Source organism: Bos mutus, chromosome 7, assembly GCF_027580195.1.
Source record: "Bos mutus isolate GX-2022 chromosome 7, NWIPB_WYAK_1.1, whole genome shotgun sequence".
Taxonomy (NCBI): domain Eukaryota; kingdom Metazoa; phylum Chordata; class Mammalia; order Artiodactyla; family Bovidae; genus Bos; species Bos mutus.
In genome coordinates this window covers 32,782,080-32,802,941 of record NC_091623.1, presented here as the reverse complement: position 1 = coordinate 32,802,941, position 20,862 = coordinate 32,782,080, and the positions used below count along the sequence as shown (strand labels likewise).

General features: G+C 40.3%; 1 pseudogene; it reads left to right on the top strand.

The window, feature by feature from the left end:
* Positions 1 to 3,577: 3,577 nt before the first annotated feature.
* LOC102275952 (large ribosomal subunit protein uL30 pseudogene) lies at positions 3,578 to 5,376 on the top strand (annotated as a pseudogene).
* The last annotated feature ends 15,486 nt before the right edge of the window (positions 5,377 to 20,862 follow it).

The window sequence follows — 20,862 nt, the reverse complement described above, 5'->3', positions numbered from 1 at the left end:
TCGAACATGACTTAGTGCTATCTTTATTTATTTTCTTTGAGGTTAAAGGTTATGTTTTTAAAAAATACTTTTAAAAGTCTTTAAGTTATTTTAAGCTAATAATGCTAAGAACTAGAAATATCAATTATTTCAACGTACTTCTTTGACTTTTTAGTGAAGCACTCTTCCATCCAAAGAAAGGAGAATGTTTTCTTAAATGGCCAAATTACACACGTTAAGAAACACTTGGGGAGAGGAAAACATCAGGAGTTTGTTGATTAGGTATCAGGCCATTGTTTTTCGTCTATGTTTGTGTTGTAAAAAGTACATTTTAAAAGGTATCCATCTTTGAAAAAGGAATACATTTATTATTCTACATTCTATACCATAAGATTTTTAAGAAACATATTCAATAGATTTCATAAATTGGATAAAATACTTTCCGAGAGGAACAGGATGCAAAATTTCCTCATATAAAGACTGAGTGTGAGAGAGAAAGTCATTAACATAAATCTTTGGAACACTTTTCTTGAGTCTGGGCATGCTGTTATCGGTGGTCAGCTGCTCTCTTGTTTTTCTAAGGTTTGCTGCAGCCAGGAGCTCTTTTTATGCTCAGTTCAGAATGGTCATCCCGCATGGTTGGAAAGCTTCATGCTTCTCATGTCTCCTAGCAGCTTGCGGGGAGAAGGAAACGGCAACCCACTCCAGTGTTCTTGCCTAGAGAATCCCATGGACAGAGCAGCCTGGTGGCTGCTGTCCATGGGGTCGCACAGAGTCGGACACGAGTGAAGCAACTTAGCAGTAGCAGCAGCAGCAGCAGCAGCAGCCGCAGCTTGGGTCCCTGAAGAGCAGTGCTGGCTAAGATCATGATGTCATTCCCACTGTGGCCATGAGTTGTCAAGAGCTAAATTGTTCCTCATCTTGTTTAAAAATACATTGTGCAAAACTACTGACTATACTGCCCAGATTTAATTTGACATAACTATATCAAGTATCTAGAGCATATTAACATTTTGACTTGTTTATTAATTTATAGCCTGCTTCTTTTCTATAGAATGTCAATTGATGGAATAAACCACTCAGCACCATTTTGTTTCAGCTCTTAAAATAGGTGAATAAAAAGATGCAATTTCAGGCTTTTTGGGGAATGGTTTCTATGCCTTATTAAAGAGGAAACTCTATGTACATCAAGCATGGTTAGTTATGAATTGCAGGAGATTTTAAGCATAAGCCTTTACCCTATCATATATTGATAATCTGTGTCTTTACTATGGTAACAGTTCTGTATAAAAACAATAAATGGTTACTCATAGGCTACAGCCTTATACTTCCTGTGACTACACTGGTGATCTCTGCTCTCAGGAACTACAGTTTAATTAGGACTGTATCCTGCTCCAACTTTTCTAATGGAAAAGTTTTTCTAATGTAACTTAATGAATTTATGTTTTACAACTTTCTCCCCTCAGAGGAAGTCAACACACATTTTGTTACAACGTGCTTTCAACATTCTGGTGATGAAAGAGGCAAAACAAGATTTTCCCAATCTACAAATGGGGAAACCTGATGTATGTTGAAGTTAAGTGGTTTAACAGTCATCACCCAGGGGTGCAGGTCTGACTCTCTTACCTGCATTTCCTTTTTACTCACTCAAACCATGTTCTTCACACATGATAGATCCACAGCAATCTCTTGTTTTTATTTCTGAGCCCCAGAGTTTCTGATTACTTAAATTCTACAAGTCAATGTGCAATAAGGATGATGCTGTTGAAGAGAATGAGTTTTCTGCACTTGTTTTACACTGCAGTGTTTTGGAAATAAACAGCATTTTCCTAAAGCTGTATGTTTAAATTTGTCTTGCTAAAAATGACTTTTATTTGTGTCTGCTTGGTCATCAAAATCATTATCTGCTTTTTCCTGCCAGTGATGGAGGAAAAACAACATCCTAAATGGGTTGAGTAGGATAATTTTTATCTGAAGAAAAGTACTTAATTGCAAAGATTTGTGCAGTAGTGACAGGAACAAATAAAGAAGCTCATGAAAAGTTGGTAGACTCCTTGCTGTTGAAACGAGTAACTCAAATTCTCATTGGTGGTTGCCAGAGAGACTGGAGTTTCTTCTGTGTTGATAGAAAGAAAAAGTTCAGCCGGCAAGACCCAGTTATGGTTCTCCAGAAGAGGGCACCAGTTTCCAAGAACAGAATCAAAGCAGGCCTGCGTTCCTGCTCAGTCTCTGCGACCCCATGGACCTTAGCCCTCCAGGCTCTTTCCATGGGATTTTCCTGGTAGGAATACTGGAGTGGGTTGCCATTTCTTACTCCAGGGGATCTTCCCCACCCAGGGATCAAACCCGCATCTCCTACGTCTCCTGCATTGCAGGCGGATTCTTTTACAGCTGAGCCACTGGGAAAGTTCCCAGAATTGAAGGATAAAAGAATCTAAATCTATATCAAGATAAGGATAAAGTCAGCCTTCTGGCCCTTCATGACTGAGGCTTTTTTCTCAAGGAAGGAGAGTACTGAAAATTAATACCAAGCTGTAAATTATACTGCTATAATTTAATTCAAGTTTATTAAGGCATTGTGTAGTGAAATTTGTGATATTAAGCATTTTTTTTGGTTATAAAAATCTGTCCTTTGTTGATGTTTCCAAAAACCACACACGAAAGTGCTAGAAAATTTGACTTAATCTAAACCAGGTAGACTAGGCATTAAGGCACTTTCCTAAGCACCAGCTTGCAGTAATCTCATCATAAAAGAAATCATTTCCTGAACAGTTCCTTTTCGACTTAACACACAGGTGGTCATTTTATAGGGGCCCTTGTCCTAGTTACTGAAAGTGCTCTTTATTAATTTTTCTCTCATTTAAAAACTTTGATTATAATGGACAACTGAGTGATTACTATGATTATTACTTTAAAACTATTTAGATACTGTAAATGTGATATTGGGACTAATTTTTGCCTTTTATATTCCAAAACTTAAGACACTTGATTTTTCTTTCCCAGCTCTTATTCAAAACGGATCTTGGTTCTGACCAGGTACTGTTTGGTAAAACATGAACTCTTTGTGCCAATATTCAGCAAATATGTGTGGGGCACCAACTCATTTAAGCTATTGTCCTAAGAGCAGGAGTGAAGTGCTAAGATTATTAAGCCATTTGAATAAATTTGTCCAGGTACAGGCACTTCTGATGTGATTGTTTTTAATTACAATGGTCAATCAGTGCAAACGGTTGATGAGTTCAACCTTCCGATTAGGAAATCTCTCTCTTTGAAAAAATGAATTATTTGGCTGACTCACTTGACAGTTTATTTTTAGGAAAGTGACTAAATTGGGCCTTATGTGTAAGTACAGCCTCAATTGTCAGAGCTCATTCTCAGCTGAATCAGGTACACAGAGGCCTTGAAAGTTTTCTCTTTTCCTTTATGTTCTCTTGATCAGCTGTTCCCTTTCATTCCTACATGGACTGGGGATTTTAGTTCTGAAATGGCTTAGCAACTATTGTCTAAGTTTACAGACCATGCACCTGTGCAGAGAACTCCCATACTTAAAATACAGTGACAGGCGCATGCGCCAACTCCCTCTTTCCCGGCTGGAACCATGGACGGTGCAGAGGAAAAAAAGGAAAAGAAGGTTCCTGCTGGCCAGAAGCCCTTAAGAAAAAGCGAAAGAGTTTCGCTGAGGTTAAGATCAAGCGCCTGAGAAAGAAGTTTGCCCAAAAGATGCTTCCGAAAGGCAAGGAGGAAGCTTATCAATGAAAAAGCTAAGCAGATATATAGAACTGAAATTCGAGTGGCTAGGATGGCATGAAGAGCCGGCAACGTCTGTGTAGCTGTGGAACCCAAATGGCATTTGTCATCAGGATCAGAGCTACCGACCGTGTGAGCCCGAAGCTTCGAAAGGTGCTACAGCTCCTTCGTCTCCGTTGGATCTTCAGAGGCACCTTTGTGAAGCTCAACACGGCATCAATAGTGGAGCCATACACTGCACCAGTTCAGTTCAGTCGCTCAGTCGTGTCCGACTCTTTGTGACCCCATGGACTGCAGCATACCAGGCTTCTCTGTCAATCACCAACTCCCGGAGCTTACTCAAACTCATGCCCATTGAGTTGGTGATGTCATCCAACCATCTCACCCTTTGTCATCCCCTTCTCCTCCTGCCTTCAATCTTTCCCAGCATCAGGTCTTTTCCAAAGAGTCAGCTCTTCGCATCAGGTGGCCAAAGTACTGGAGTTTCAGCTTCAGTATCAGTTCCTCCAATGAATCTTCAGGACTGATTTCCTTTAGGATGGACTGGTTGGAACTCCTTGCAGTCCAAGGGACTCTCAAGAGTCTTCTCTAACACCACAGTTCAAAACCATCAATTCTTCGGTGATCAGCTTTCTTTATAGTTCAACTCTCACATCCATACATGACTACTGGAAAAACCAAAGCTTTGACTAGATGGACCTTTGCTGGCAAAGTAATGTCTCTGCTTTTTAATGTGCTGTCTAGGTTGGTCATAGCTTTTCTTCTAAGGAGCAAGAGTCTTTTAATTTCATGGCTGCAGTCACCATCTGCAGTGATTTTGGAGCCCAAGAAAATAAACTCTCTCATTGTTTCCATTGTTTCCCCATCTATTTGCCATGAAGTATTTGCCATACATTGCATGGGGGTACCCAAATCTGAAGTCAGTAAATGAATTGATCTACAAGTGTGGTTATGGCAAAATCAACAAGAAACGAATTGCCCTGACAGATAACGCCTTGTTTGCTTGATCTCTTGGGAAATAATGGCATTATCTGCATGGAGGATCGATTCATGAGATCTATACCATTGGAAAATGTTTCAAAGAAGCAAACAAATTTCTGTGGACCTTTAAATTGTCTTATCCATGAGATGGAATGAAGAAAAAGACCACCCATTTTGTAGAAGGTGGAGATGCTGGCAACAGGGAAGACCAGATAAACAGGCTTATTAGAAGGATGAACCAAGTTATCTACCATGATTATATTTGTAATCTGGTTAGTTAAAAAGTGATTGAAACAAATTGAAAAAAAAAATACAGTGATCAACAGAAGATATGAAATTTATGTTATAATTTCAGAAACATCTGGGTGAAATTCCACAAAGTACATTTCAATTAAGGGAAATTAAAAATATATACTTGTGGATTTATTTTTGCTTTCTTATGTGATATTCTGAGCAGGTGTTTCTCTTTTTATTCCTAGTTCATGATCCATGATACATATTTTTGCTTTAGCTCTTCTTTTTATCCCAGTAAGTCAGGCCACATTGAACCTGTCATTAAATTCATAAAGTTTAGTCTGTGTATATCATTGTTATTTCTTATAGGTCTCCTTAGCTCCTGTGCTACAGACTTTTGCTTTGCAAAAAACAGAACAAGAGAGCACAACATAAACAAAAATAGCCTAAATCAAAATTTACTCCCTGGAGGAAGAATTTGCAGCATAATAAAACTTATGAAATGCAAGAGGACTTGGTAAAATCTTATATAATGCTCTTCTAGGCCTTAGTGAGGAAGAGTAACCATTCCATAATTTCACTTTGCTTCCATCAGTATCCTTAGGGCAGGTTAAAGAGGAAATTTGCTATAAGGCACAATATTATTTGGTAAATATCAGTGGCCACTCAGTAAACTCTCTTAATGAGCTTGTTTTGAAATAGAGACTGTGCAGCCCCTGTTGGCCTATTGTTTTCCTGGCCCAGGAGATATATCCTGGCAGGCCCAGGAGATATATCCTGGCAGACCCAGGGCAGTTCACCAGGAGATTTGCTCAGTCCTTTGTCCTTTCTTCTGGGAGATAATTCTCACCACATCTCTGCACAGCACTTACCAAGGAAGTGAGTAAGGCATCCAACCACAATCAGGTTGGGAGGCTCCACTGTGTCATTCTGCTTGCAAACATTTGTTCCTCCCAGGGAGCCCAAGAGGGGCAACAAACTAGAAACCCTCTTTGGATCCTTTCTCAGATTGTGCCTTCATGCATGTGTGCTCAGTCGTGTCTGACTCTTTATGACCCCACAGACTGTAACCCACCAGGTTCCTTCCTCCACAAGATTCTCTCAGCAAGAATACTGGAGTGGATTGCCATTTCATTTCCTCCTCCAGGGGATCTTCCCAACCCAGGAATCAAACCCTTGTCTCCTCTGTCTCCTGCATAGGCAGGTGAATTCTTTACCACTGCATCACCTGGGGATTGGACCTTAGGGAGTTTAAATCCTTTCCTACCAATGGCCAATACTCAATAATTTCCTGTCCCCCTTTTTCCTTAGTGTGATGTAGTTCTAGCAAAGTTGGTTTAAGGATTCCATAGTGATGAGAAGACCAAGATAAAGCACTGTATATTATACCTGAAAAGATCTAAGTGGAGGAAATGAAATTTTTAAGAATCTAATATTTGTCCCACATCATGAAGGTTTAGGTAGAAAACTGTGGATAAAACTTACTGTTGAAGACATTGTAGCAGAAGCTTCAGTATAACAAAAGCAAAAGTAAGATAGCAACTGGTTATTTTTACATTTTTATCTTATATTGGAGTATAGTTGATTTACGATGTTATGTTGGTGTCAGGTATATAGCAAAGTGATTCAGTTATACCTATACGTATATCCATTCTTTTTCAAATTCTTTTCCCATTTAGGTTATTACAGAATATGGAGTAGAGTTCCCTGTGCTACACAGTAGGTTCTTGCTATCTATTATAAATACAGTAGTGTGTATATGTCCGTTCCAAGCTCCCAATTTATTCTTCCCCCATACTCCGCCCCACCTTTCCCATTTAGTAACCATAAATAGGAAAAGGAGTACATCAAGGCTGTATATTGTCACCCTGCTTATTTAACTTATATGCAGAGTACATCATGAGAAATGCTGGGCTGGAGGAAGCACAAGCTAGAATCAAGATTGCTGGGAGAAATATCAATAACCTCAGATACACAGATGACACCACCGTTATGGCAGAAAGTGAGGAAGAACTAAAGAGCCTCTTGATGAAAGTGAAAGAGGAGAGTGAAAAGTTGGCTTAAGTCTCAACATTCAGAAAACTAAGATCATGGCATCCGGTCCCATCACTTCATGGCAAATAGATGGGGAGACAGTGGACACAGTGTCAGACTTTATTTTGGGGGCTCCAAAATAACTGCAGATGGTGATTTCAGCCATGAAATTAAAAGACACTGGCTCCTTGGAAGGAAAGTTATGACCAACCTAGACAGCATATTAAAAAGCAGAGACATTACTTTGCCAACAAAGGTCCGTCTAGTCAAGGCTATGGTTTTTCCAGTGGTCATGTGATGGATGAGAGTTGGACTATGAAGAAAGCTGAGCACTGAAGAATTGATGCTTTTGAACTGTGGTGTTGGAGAAGACTCTTGAGAGTCCCTTGGACTGCAAGGAGATGCAACCAGTCCATTCTAAAGGAGATCAGTCCTGGGTGTTCATTGGAAGGACTGATGTTGAAGCTGAAACTCCAATACTTTGGCCACCTGATGCGAAGGACTGAGTCATTTGAAAAGACCCTGATGCTGGGAAAGATTGAAGGCAAGAGGAGAAAGGGATGACAGAGGATGAGATGGTTGGATGGCATCACTGACTCAATGGACATGGGTTTGAGTAAACTCCAGGAGTTGTTGATGGACAGCGAGGCCTGGAGTGCTGTGGTTCATGGGGTCGCAAAGAGTTGGACACAACTGAGCGACTGAACTGAACTGAACTGAACCATAAATTTGTTTTCTAAGTCTGGTTTCTGTTTTGTACATCAGTTCATTTGTATCATTTTTTAAAGATTCTACATATAAGTGATGTCATACAGTATTTGTCTTTGTCTGACATAATTCATTTAGCATGATAATCTCTAGTTGCATCTATGTTGCTACAAATATCTGAGTAATATTCCATGGATACATCTTCTTAATCCATTCATCTGTCAGGTTGCTTCCGTGCCCTGGCTATTGTAAATAGCACTGCAGCGAACATTGGGATGCACGTATTCTTTCAAATCACGGTTTTTTTTGGATATGTACCCAAGAGTGGGACTGTGAATCATACAGTAGCTTAATTTTCAGTTTTCTAAGGAACCGCCATACTGTTTTCCACAGCGACTGTACCAATTTACATTCCCACCGACCCAGTAGGAAGGGGTCCTCTTCTCCACACACTTTCCAGTTTTTGCTCTCTGTAGGCGTTTTAATGATGGCCATTCTGACCAGTGTGAGGTGGCACCTCTTCATACTTGTTTTTTTAAATTAATTTATTTTTAATTGAAGGATAATTGTTTTATCTCTCTAATAACTAGCAATGCTGAGCATCTTTTCATGTCCCTCTTGCTGAGTCACACAGAATTTTGTTTCATATAGAGAAGCAATCCAAAGCTATGTAAAATGTATAGCTCAGGATTTGGAAGAGGGGTTCTCAACTTTGGCTGCACATTAGAAATGTCTGGGGAGATTTTAAAATTCCTGGTGCCCAGATTACACCCCCACACCAATTAAATCAGAATCTCTGAGGATGTAACCCACACATCAATATTTTTTAAAGCTCTCTAGATAATTACAGTGTGTGATCATAACTGAGAACCGCTGCTTGGGAATAAGCTGAGTTGTCTGAAGTAGTATGCCACTTAGAAGAACAATATAGTATTCCAGAAGTACTATGTTGGTTAAACAAACAACGCTCCCCCCTGCCCCCCACCAACAGAGATAGATAAATATCTCTTAGACATTTTTGGTAAAGAGATTATTTCTGTGTGGTAGTGCTAAAGGTTACACTAACACATTTGGAACCATCTTAGAAGTGGATTTGACATTTAATGCCTTGCCAGTTTTACCTTGACTCTTGTTTTCTACCAGAAATACCTGGGCAATTTTGAGCTTAAAATTTTGTGATATTTCTAACACATGAGACATTTACACGGGTGAAGCATATTGGATAATCAGTATTTGTTAAAGAACAGATTTTTTTGTATTAATTTGACAAGATAGCTTGTAATATTAGTATGCACTTCTAGTCATTACCATTGGGTTATTTTTCATGAACATTTGTTGTCTTCAACTAGTATCCATTTAGTTAAGCTTGGGTTTTCGTGTTGGACTCGTCTGAATTCTATCTAGTTGTGTGTCTTTAGTAAATTAGGTACTTCTTTTGCCAGTGTATAACAACTAATAAACAGAAATCTCAACTGAGCAGGGTTGGAAGACCAGTAGCGGGATGCTCACACCCTCTCATGATAGCAGAGCCCGACAGCAAGAAGAAAGACTCCTCTTCTTTCCTGACAAGGACTCAGCTTATGAAGAGGGATGGCTTTTTTGTTTACTGCAGTCTCCCAACTTCCTTTTTCCCTCTATAAAAGGTTTCTCGTTATTTTGTGCATGTAGAGACTTGCATGCAGCTTGCCATGGTTGTAGATCCTAAGTAGCAATTCTCTTGATACTGAATAAATCCATCTTTTCTGGGGAAATATCTGGTAGCCTACTTGTTTTAGATCAACACCTCTTTTCCTTTATTTGTGCGAAATCAGGATAATATGTATGCCTAACTCATAAATTACAGGATTAAATGACAAAGCAATGAAAAGTGCTTTGCAAAGTGCCTGATAAATCATAAGCAGTAAGTGATAGCTATTAATTTTAATAATATTATGCACATTGGGATAATCAGAAGTAAGCAAGCTTCTCATTTCTATATATCAAAGAAGGTAATGAATATTCACTACTTATTTTGAGTAACTAGAATATATCCAGGTTTGGGCTAGAAGGTTTATACAGATTTGTTATTTCATCCTCTTTGTATGAAGTAGATCTTATTATCCTAGCTTTACTAATGGGAACCTCGATGGCAAAGGAGTTTAACAATGCATGCTAATTTTATTTCAGTAAGCGCATTGATTTAGCAACCACCTTAATAATGGGTCTCCCAAACCTCTTGCTCTCATATTAATTGAAGTAGTAGAAAATAGTCATTGTGTATTGTATAGTGTGGATTTTTTTTTAAGTTCTCTTTGTGATTATTTAACCTTGGAGCCCAGGACGAGAAAAGTTCAGCAAGTGTGAGACTATCTCCACATGTCCATTAGGTATTTCTTCTCTCCTTTGGAAAATAGAAAAGAAAGGGACATGGAGCTGTTCAGAATTCAGAAGAAGGCATCTCCTACACAATAGATCCAGGGAACTCTGCATTGGCCAGAATGACCTAGTCAGAGAGGTAGTCTGATTTCTAGTTTCAGCATTCCTTTTTCCTATGAAAAGCAATCCAAATGGTCCAATAGTAATTAGACCTGCTCACTCTTTTAAATGGATCTTACATGAGCAAAGAGAACTCACAGTCCCTTTGTACTTCACTCCTTTTCTCCACTTGGTCTGCCTTAGAAGAGAATATATATCAAATGCAGGCTGATTCTAATTAATAGGAGCTGGGAGATGCCACGTACAGGGGGAGCTTTGCCTGAGTCTAAAGGTGGGGTGTGTGTGGAAAGTATTTTTACTTCATCTAACTATGCTTTGAGGCCCTACTTGTGTGCCAGTAGATTATGCTCTGTAAAAACAAGATAAGTTGTTCCTATGGAAGCTCAGTGTAGACTGGTTTTTGCTTCAGAGGCTCATAAACATAATATTCATCACTATCCCATCTATCCTGAGGAGGAGTATCCAGATGGTGAAAGTCATTCTCTGGCGACTTACAACAGTGAATACTTTCTGCCATTTCTGTCTTTGGGTTTTATCCACCACACCTGAAGAGTGAGGCTCTTCCCTTGGTAGTTCTGGCGCTTGATACTTCTTAACTTAGTTGGAATGTGATCTTATGTCATTCTTTCGTTAGTCTGTATCTTCACCTGAGACGTGTTAGAAAGCAGAGCCCCAAAGAAGGGGTTTGTGTGCCAGTGGTTACTTTGAGGGAAGACTTGAGGCAGAGTTCATTCAGGGAGGCGGGAGAAGCTGCGACGAGGGTGGGTTACTGAGATGGTTACGGCTGGAGGTCCCAGGGCTCCATCCTTCTGAGGAGGTGGTGAGGCGCTCAGAGCTGTCCTCCTGAGGGGGCAGCAGGAAGCACTTGCCTTTAGTGCTCATCCCCCACTGAGTGAGGCTTTCCAGCATTATTGCACTCTAGTTGCCCATGTGTGTGTGTGTGTCTGTGTGTGTGGAATGGGATCCTGCTGAACTTTCAGGTCACAGAATGGGAAAGGCCTGGGGTTGGCACTTGAGAATAGACACTGTCTGCACCAAGTGAGTCAAGGCAAGCCCTCTGCTGATCACCAGTGCCAAGACTGGACTCAGAGGCAAGGCATAAGGAGAGAAAGGCTGGGTATCTGGTTTAAGGCAAACTGAAACATCTTTGTGACAGCGTGCGTGTTCAATCACTTCATCATGTCTGACTCTATGCAACCCCCATGGACCACAGCCTGCTGGGCTCCTCTGTCCATGGGGTTTTTCTGGCAAGAATACTGGAGAAGGTTGCTGTGCCCTCCTCCAGAAGATCCTCTTGACCTAGTGCCAGGGTCCAGCCCCAGTGGAATTCGAAGGGGAGACGGCTTTGGCGATCAGGGAACAACAGCTTATTTAAATGTTATTTAAAGATATAAAGAGTGGTTAAATAAGGATAGCTCAGTGAGGAAATTCAGTGGAGAAAAGAGGCTGAAATAAGGATAGCTCAGTGAGGAAATTCAGTGGAGAAAAGAGGCTGAATGATTCAGCCAGAAGGTGAGAGAAAGAACGACATGGGGAGACCGAGTTTTGGTGAACAAGGCCTGCACTTTATTTTCCAAAGTAGTTTTTATACCTTAAGTTATCCATAGAGGATAATGGAGGAACGGGTAGAGTCATGCAGTAAGCCAGGCTTTCTTCCCGCAAACTTATCATATGCAAAAGTTTAGGTGATTTGCATCATCTTCTGGCCTGGAGGCCTGTTAACAGTTTAAGACCCTTTCTTCAGAAAACTTATTTTTCTCTAAAGGTGATTAGTCAGGCGCCACCCTCCAAAAGCATTAGATAAAGTTGCATTCCTATAGGGCAAAGGTGTGGTGGGCTATAACAAGAAAAAGAATTAACTCAAGGGTCCAAGGTTACAAACATTAAAGCTACTACTCACACCAATCATATTAATCAATACACTGCCAGGGACACAGCAGGTAAGGGATATGGAGACTTAGCAGCAAACATTGGCCCAGCAAGTGAAAATCCCTTCACCAATACAATTTCTAATCAATCTTTTAACTGCTCAAAGGAATCTGTGTTTAGACAGTTTAGAACATCTCCTGCCTCTCACAGTTGGGAGGCTCTGAGCAATCACATGTGGCCGGAAAAACCTATTCAGGAAGGCTAGAGGACTTCCAAAGGAGTTTGTAGGTTGAAACACTGTCACACCCAGGAACTTTATTAACTGGAGCTGTAAGTTAACTCTTTTTTCAGAGAGAGGTAGTGGGGGACAGCCCCCCATAAAGTCAGAGGTGTAGGTGAGAGCACAAAGCAGAAAGTAGGCAGACTCTGGTTTTGGGGGTAGATGCTCGAGAATTTCCAGGGGGACTCCTGAGGCTTGATCCCGCCTTTGCGTATGCTGATCCTCTTCCTCATGACCTTTGCCATGGGCGGAGCTCCTGCTCCCTGTCACCTAGGGATATAACCCATGTCTTCTGTGTCTTCTGTGTTGCAGGTGGATTCCTTGCTGCTGAGCCACCCAGGAAGCCCCTCTTTGTGACACACCAACCTGGAATTGAATCTGGGCTTCATCACTTGCTCTGAACCAGTTATTTGTCATTACTATGTTCCAGTATACTTAATACAAAGTGAAAAAAAAGTATGTGCCTCATAGCAAAGATCTGATAACTAGCACTACTGTAGGGAAAGTGGTGCAGATTGCCTGGAAAATACTATGGCATGTAGAAGAGGTGTTTTGCAACCACATCACATACCTTTAGAGAGACCAATCAAAATTATTTCTGTTGAAACATATAGCAATCTTTACGTTAAATAGAGCGAGCATTGTATTTATTTCCTTGAGCAAAGATCTTAGACACAGAGAGATTGTATAATTTAACTAAAATCTCTTATCCGGTAAGAGATAAGGCTAGTTTTCTGCCTCTACTTCTAAGTGTTTAATTTCTTTCATTAATTTTTAGCAAATATTGAAACAACTAAGTTGGTCTTCCATTTGCAAATTATAATTTACTTACAAATACAATTTATGGGTCAAGGTTTAATTGCAGTGGACTAATATCTGTTTACTTACAGGACTTGGTGAATAGCTCATTTCCTCTCATTGATTTCACTGTTGAATATTGGACAAGGCCTTGCCAAGTCGTTTTCCCATGTCAGAGTTCACCACGAAAGGGCCAGTTTAATGATCTCCCCTGACTTCTAGCTCTTAATTAAATTACTGATTCCTACAGTCTTCCTTAAAGTTCTTAGGAAGCAATTTAGTCATCAAAAGATTAAACATTCACCTTTAGATGCTAATTTTTAATATACCTATAAAAGTGAAAAAAGTATACAAAGTATCTTATAATTCGAAGACAGAGACTGAGTTATAAAAAGTTCATTAATCTACAACTCATCATTTAGTAGAAATGTTAGGGACCACAATGATTTTATAAGATTGTTCCTGCGTTCATTTATTTAATGAAAAATATACTGCTATCTGGAGAAGGCAATGGCAACCCACTCCAGTACTCTTGCCTGGAAATCTCATGGATGGAGGAGTCTGGTAGGCGGCAGTCCATGGGATCGCTAAGAGTAGGAAACCACTGACTGACTTCACTTTCACTTTTCCCTTTCATGCATTGGAGAAGGAAATGGCAACCCACTCCAGTGTTCTTGCCTGGAGAATCCCAGGGACGGGGGTGCCTGGTGGGCTGCCGGCTATGGGGTCGCACAGAGTCAGACACGACTGAATCGACTCAGCAGCAGCAGCAGCATGCTGCTATCCATTGCTGTTGTTGTTCAGTTGCTAAGTCATGTCTGACTCTTTGTGACCCCATGGACTGCAGCATGCCAGGCTTCCCTGTCCTTCTCCATCTCCTGGAGTTTGCTCAAACTCATATCCATTGTCGGTGATGCCATCCAACCATCTCATCCTCTGCTGTCCTCTTCTCCTCCTGCCCTCAATCTTGCCCAGCATCAGGGTCTTTTCTAACAACTCTTCACATCAGGTGGCCAAAGTATTGGAGATTCAGCTTCAACATCAGTCCTTCAATGACTATTTAGGACCGATTTCCTTTAGGATGGACTGGTTTGAGCTCCTTGCTGTCTGAGGGACTCTCAAGAGTTTTATTTAGTACCATAATTTGAAAGCATCAATTCTTCAGTGCTCAACTTCCTTTATGGAGCAACTCTCACATCTGTACATGACTACTGGAAAAACCATAGCTTTGACCATAAGGGACCTTTGTTGGTAAAGTGACCCCTCTGCTTTTTAATATGCTGTCTAAGTTTGTCATAGCTTTCCTTCAAGGAGCAAGTGTCTTTTAATTCCATGGCTGCAGTCACTGTGGTGATTTTGAAGAAGTTCTATACCATAGCTTAAAAATAGCAGCATATTCTCTTTTAAATATTTGTATAGTGTTTATTATACTCCTAGCACTGCTCTAAGCTTCTTACATGAACTAACACATTTAATCTTCATAATAGCCTTGAGATAGGAGCAGTTATTGTATCCATTTTATGGGATAGGAAACTGAGGCACAAAGAGGTAGGTGACCTGCTCAAGATCACACAGCTGGTAAGTTGCAAAACCTTGTTCAAGCCCTTGTGATACAGCTCTGAAAGCATCCCTTAATCACTTTGCCTACTTCTTCACATGATTCCTGAAAGAAAAAATTAGAATCTGTAGTGATTTTACTAGGTATGGTAATGCTAATTATGGATAGGAATTTTTGCATGTTGGATTTCCCCAAGACCCTATTAAGCAAACATATATAGTAGAACTATATATGTTTAACATATATAGTTTTGAAACTATATATGTTTGAAACTATTGAAATGTTTAACAAGATGTATGAAATGGACTACTACAGATAAAATGTGCAGATATGCCAGTGTTTATTTTATCTTGTCTATTCAGTTGTCTTGACCAGAATTTTCATACTCCAGATCATCTGTATTGTATCTTGGTTGCTAGAGGCAGAAGTTCAACTAAATTGGGTTAGCAAGAAAATGAAATTTACTGGCAAATATAAGTAATAATCCTAATGGGTTGTGCTGGCTTAGGACTGACTATCCAGGACTTCTTTTTCTTTTTCTCTGTCCATCTCTTGGCTCTGAGTTCTTCTATAATAACTTCAGTCAGGTTTCTGTATATGTGGCATCAATATTGACCCTGGAAACACCAGAGGTGTATAACCTTTAGTGCTCTCAGAGGGAAAGCTCCTTCCATCTAGAGCTTATATTTATTGTCAGAGAAAAGCTGATTGGCTTTGCTTGGGTCAAGTGTCTGCTATAGTCATTAATTCCAGAGGCATGTGGTGCTTCATTGGCCAACCTGGGCTGGTTAGGATTGATATGTTGTTTGAATCATGTTAAATCACAATAAATCACATTTTATTGTGATTAAACATCACAATAAATCACATTAAATTCTGGCAATTTTCAGTTACCAGAAAAGGAAAGCAACCTGTGTCACTGGTAAGTCATGGCTACTTGATACTACAAAATCTTCAGGTCCCTTCAAGATACTTCATGACAATGGCAATTATAATAGACATTTCTGTACCCTGTTTTCTTATTTCCCCAGAGAGCAAGATACTTAGGATGAATCATACTCTGTTCATTATTTACCATCTCCATTAAAGGGTAAAAATAATGGTTTTTTTTTTTTTTTTTCATCATGGTCCTAAATTGCTGTGGTGATCTATGAAAGAAGGTCATTTAATTTAAAACTAAAATATTATAACTCTTTACAGCACATATAATACTATATATAAAACTGCCTAATGATATGTGTGAGCTCATGTCTTCTTGAGTCTTGATTTTTACTCTTGCTTTAAACTCACTTACATTCTAGTCATGGCAAAGCATGGGAAATTCCCCAAATGTGCTCACCTTTTATACATGAACATGCTTTTATGTGTTGCTGTCTTCCTGCATTATCAGTCTTTGTCTGCCATACACACTCTTGATCTAAGGAAATCGAGTAATACCCCATCCACAGCCCTTGGAGCCTCGCCCTGACCTAGCTTCTGTTCCCATTTCCTCCCCCACTGCTCCACAACAGCTTTTTAGACTAGGAAGGATGTGCGTCTCAGTTAATACAGCAAGCCCTCTGTTAAAGAGGCATGAATGTTATCCTTAAGTTAATTTGGTGAAACCAAGGCACTGAAACATTACAAGGAGTGGGTGTATGATGTAGTCAATTCAGGCTGATGAATGTCCATACTCACCTTTTTAATCGTTGTATTAACTCATTTAAGGAGCTTCCCTTGTAGCTCAGTCAATAAAGAGTCTGTCTGCAATGCAGGAGACCTGGGTTTGATCCCTGGGTCCGGGAGATCCCCTAGAGGAGGAAATGGCAGCCCACTCCAGTACTCTTGCCTGGAGAATCCCATGGACAGAGGAGCCCCGCAGCCTACAGTCCATGGAGTCGAAAGAGTCTGACACGACTTAGTGACTAAACCACCACCACCATGGAATGAATAGATAAATGATTATTGAGAATCAGCCCTGATACGATGCTATGACTGACTGAGAAAAAAAAGGAGCTAAAGGTAAAAAGAAATCAAAATGGTTTCACTCACAAAGAAGACAGAGAAGGCAACCCTTTCACATTTCATTAATGGAATGTCTTTGGTCAAAGCCCTTAGAGTAACATGAGGGTATTTTTGTAGAGTAAGGTATATGGGTCTGGGGGAAAATTTTTGATCTTTAAGAATCATAGAATTTGATTTAAACACACACACACACACAGTCAACTTTCCAGTATTTCCTGTGAATTCAATATATACATTAAATATTTATTTTTTCCTTGAGGCAACAGTCAAATGTAAGGTAACCTACATGCATTTATTTTTTCTTTCACAAAATGTCACTTAATGTTTGTCCTTTGACATTTTAGGAATAAGGTCTTCTGACAATGCTGCTGAATCAGTGTCTACTTTGGCTGGAAATTCAGCTGTGTTTGGTGAGGTGTGACATACAGCTATCTGAAAACTGGAACGTGGCTACTTCTGCCTGAATAACACTAACTTTCAAAGCTTGAAATGGATTGGATAATAATCAAGATTCTAATAAATGCAGGTAAAGACAGATGATGGATTCATGTAGAAAAACAAAACCAAACCCATATTACCCTTAAAAGCAATCCTATAATCTCTGCAGGAGCAGAATTTTTGTCTGAAAATTTATAAAGTTTAGACTCCAAATAGCAACATTCTTAGCATATACCATGGGCTTCCCTGATAGCTCAGTTGGTAAAGAATCTACCTACAATGCAGGAGACTCTGGTTCAATTCCTGGGCTGGGAAGATCCCCTAGAGAAGAGATAGGCTACCCACTCCAGTATTCTTGGGCTTCCCTTGTGGCTCAGCTAGTAAAGAATCCGCCTGCAATGTGGGAGACCCAGGTTCGATCCCTGGGTTGGGAAGATTCTCCTGGAGAAGGGAAAGGCTACCCACTCCAATATTCTAGCCTGGAGAATTACATAATGATGCTAAAGCTGAAACTCCAGTACTTTGGCCACCTCATGCAAAGAGTTGACTCATTGGAAAAGACTCTGATGCTGGGAGGGATTGGGGGCAGGAGGAGAAGGGGATGACAGAGGATGAGATGGCTGGATGGCGTCGCTGACTCGATGGACGTGAGTCTGAGTGAACTCCGGGAGTTGGTGATGGACAGGGAGGCCTGGCGTGCTGGGATTCATGGGGTCGCAAAGAGTCAGACACGACTGAGCGACTGATCTGATCTGATCTGATCTGATAGTCCATGGGGTCTCAAAGAGTCAGACAGGACTGAGCAACTTTCACTAGCATATACCATATCCAGGAGAACTTTTCCTGTGCTAATTTAACAATTATCTTTATGAAATTCCAAATCTGATCTCATTTAAAATATCATCATTCATTCTCATTTGCTGGCTTCTCTACAGATAATGCTGAATATTTCTATTTTTATCTTAACTCTGCCAGTAACCTTAAGAATCTTTCACTGTCAATTCAAATATATTATTCCCTATCAAGAACTTCATTGCCTTTTCTTTATTCTTTAAATAAGTCACTCTCTATTTTTGACTTCATATTATATATTTTGAGATAAATTTCAAATAAGTGGTCAGAGAAGAATAATTTTACTTAGGTGTAGGTGCTTTTAAAAATAAATCATGTTCATCACCAAATCTGATCTCCTCATTTAAAAGATCATCATTCATTCTCATTTGCTGGCTTCTCTACAGACAATGCAGAATATTTCTATTTTTATCTTAACTCTGCCAGTAACCTGAAGAATCTTTCACTGTCAATTCACATATATTATTCCCTACGAAGAGCTTCATTGCCTTTTCTTTATTCTTTAAATAAGTCACTCTAATTTTGACTCTTCATGTTATATATTTTGAGATAAATGGCAAATAAGTGGTCAAAGAAGAATAATTTTACTTAGGTGCTTAAAAAAATCATCTTCATCAAATACCAAGTCTTTAAAATCATGTCTCTAAATCCTTTGCTTGTTAAAACTCAACATTTAAAGTTTACTTAGTCTGTTCACCTCACATAAAATAAGCAGGCATGAGAGAGACCCATGGAAAATTGTCTCCCAACACTCAGGGTTGCTTTCCCACAAAGTTCTCCAATGATTCCTTCATTATTTGGCTAATCTGTCCCACTGCAAAGATATACTAGTACTGGCTGTCTGCACTATACTCACACATATATTCCTATTTCAGTGCATTCACACTCCTTTTCCCATACATGATGTATGCCCATGGGTTGGCCCAGGGAAACATAGCAGTAGGTGATAATTCCAAGGATCCTGTTAAGGGTTGAATTTTATCCCGCAGCACCAAATTCATACGTTGAAATTCTAGCCCCTGGCACCTCAGGGTATTACCTTACTTGGAAATAGACTCTTTGCGACCCCATGGACTGTAGCCTGCCAGGCTCCCCTGTCCACGGAATTCTCCAGGCAAGAATACTAGAGAGGGTTGCCATTCCTTTCTCCAGGAGATTTTCCTGACCCAGGGATTGAACCCACATCTCCTGCATTGGCAGATGGACTCTTTATCACTCAGCCACATGGAAAGCCCTAGAGTCATTGCAGATGTGATTAAATAAGATGAGGTCAGACTGTAGTAGAGTCAGCCTCTAATCCCGTGTGACTGGAGCCCTTATAAACATGGGAACTTGCATACATATGTGCACAAAGGGAGAAAACCCTGTGAAAATAAAGGCAGAGCTCAAGGTGAGGCTTTTACAAGCCAAGCAATAAGCCAAAGATTATGAGCAAACAATTAGAGGCTAAAAAGAGACATGCAATAGATTCTCTCACAGCCTCAGAAGAAACCAACTCTACTGACACCTTGGTCTCAGATTTCTGGTCTGCAGAATGCTGAGACAGAACATTTCTGTGAGTTAAGTCTCCTAGTTTGTGGTCTTTTGTTAAAGAAACCGTAGAAAACTAATACAAAAGGCATACACAGACTCTTAGAATGGACAGTTGGTGGAAATCTTAAAGTGCTTCTCCAATTGGCCCCACCCCCAACTGAGTGTTACCATTTGGTGAATTCTTCAAACTCAGCAAAGCTATACTTACGACCTAGCAGCCAGAAAGAATGCCAGTAATCTCCAACAGCCTCTTTAATGTTAGGATTTTAGTGCTGAAGCAACCCTTCAGACCTGTGCTGTTAATATTATTGATGTGCCTCTCCGGGACTCCTGACAAAGGTTCCTTTGCTCTCGGCTTTTGTAAAACTCAGTCTGTCACAGTTCTGCCCACTGCCTTCCTTTCTTGTGTTTGATCCACTGGATGGTTCCCAAACCTTGCCTTATTCATGCCATCATCATTATCTTTATAGCGAGATATGTAGCCTTGGTTCTAGCGATCTACACATGAACAAGAGAGTGCCCGTAGAAAACTGACAAGGTGAAAGAATGGGGTTACATTTTTGTTCCTTGACAAAAAGATCAATGGTTACTAATACTTGGGTTCATGTGTGACCTGTGTTTCCAACTTAAATAACATTGAATGAGAAGTTCCATGCCTCTAGAATGATAACAGCACCTTGCGTACATTGAGTTCCAACTGTTTGCGTTGTGTTCTGCACCAGGCATTTGGCTAAAGATTTCTAGTTGATTCTGATAACATCCACCATTGTCCTGGTTTACTCAGTACACACAGTGCATTTACAACACAGTAATTTTTAATGCACTCAGCTTTAACTCACACCCAGCATGAAGTCAGCCAGGTATTGTTCTCCACATTTTACAGATAAGGAAACTGAGGTTCAGAGATGTCAAATATTTACAGTGCCGAAGTGGGACTTCTGCCCGCCAAGATTCATGGCCTGAAAATCTAGGACGAAGTTGTAAACATGAAAAGACTAACTCCTCCCCCTCAAAGTGGAAATTTAATGGGCTGTAGAAGTCTCTCTGGAGAAGGCAATGGCACCCCACTCCAGTACTCTTGCCTGGAAAATCCCATGGATGGAGGAGCCTGGTAGGCTGCAGCCCATGGGGTCGCAAAGAGTGGGACACGACTGAGCGACTTCACTTTCACTTTTCACTCTCATGCATTGGAGAAGGAAATGGCAACCCACTCCAGTGTTCTTGCCTGGAGAATCCCAGGAACGGGGGAGCCTGGTGGGCTGCCATCTATGGGGTCGCACAGAGTCGGACATGACTGAAGTGACTCAGCAGCAGCAGCAGCAGAAGTCTCTACTACATGGTTTATAGTCAAAGAGATTTATTACCATGTTGG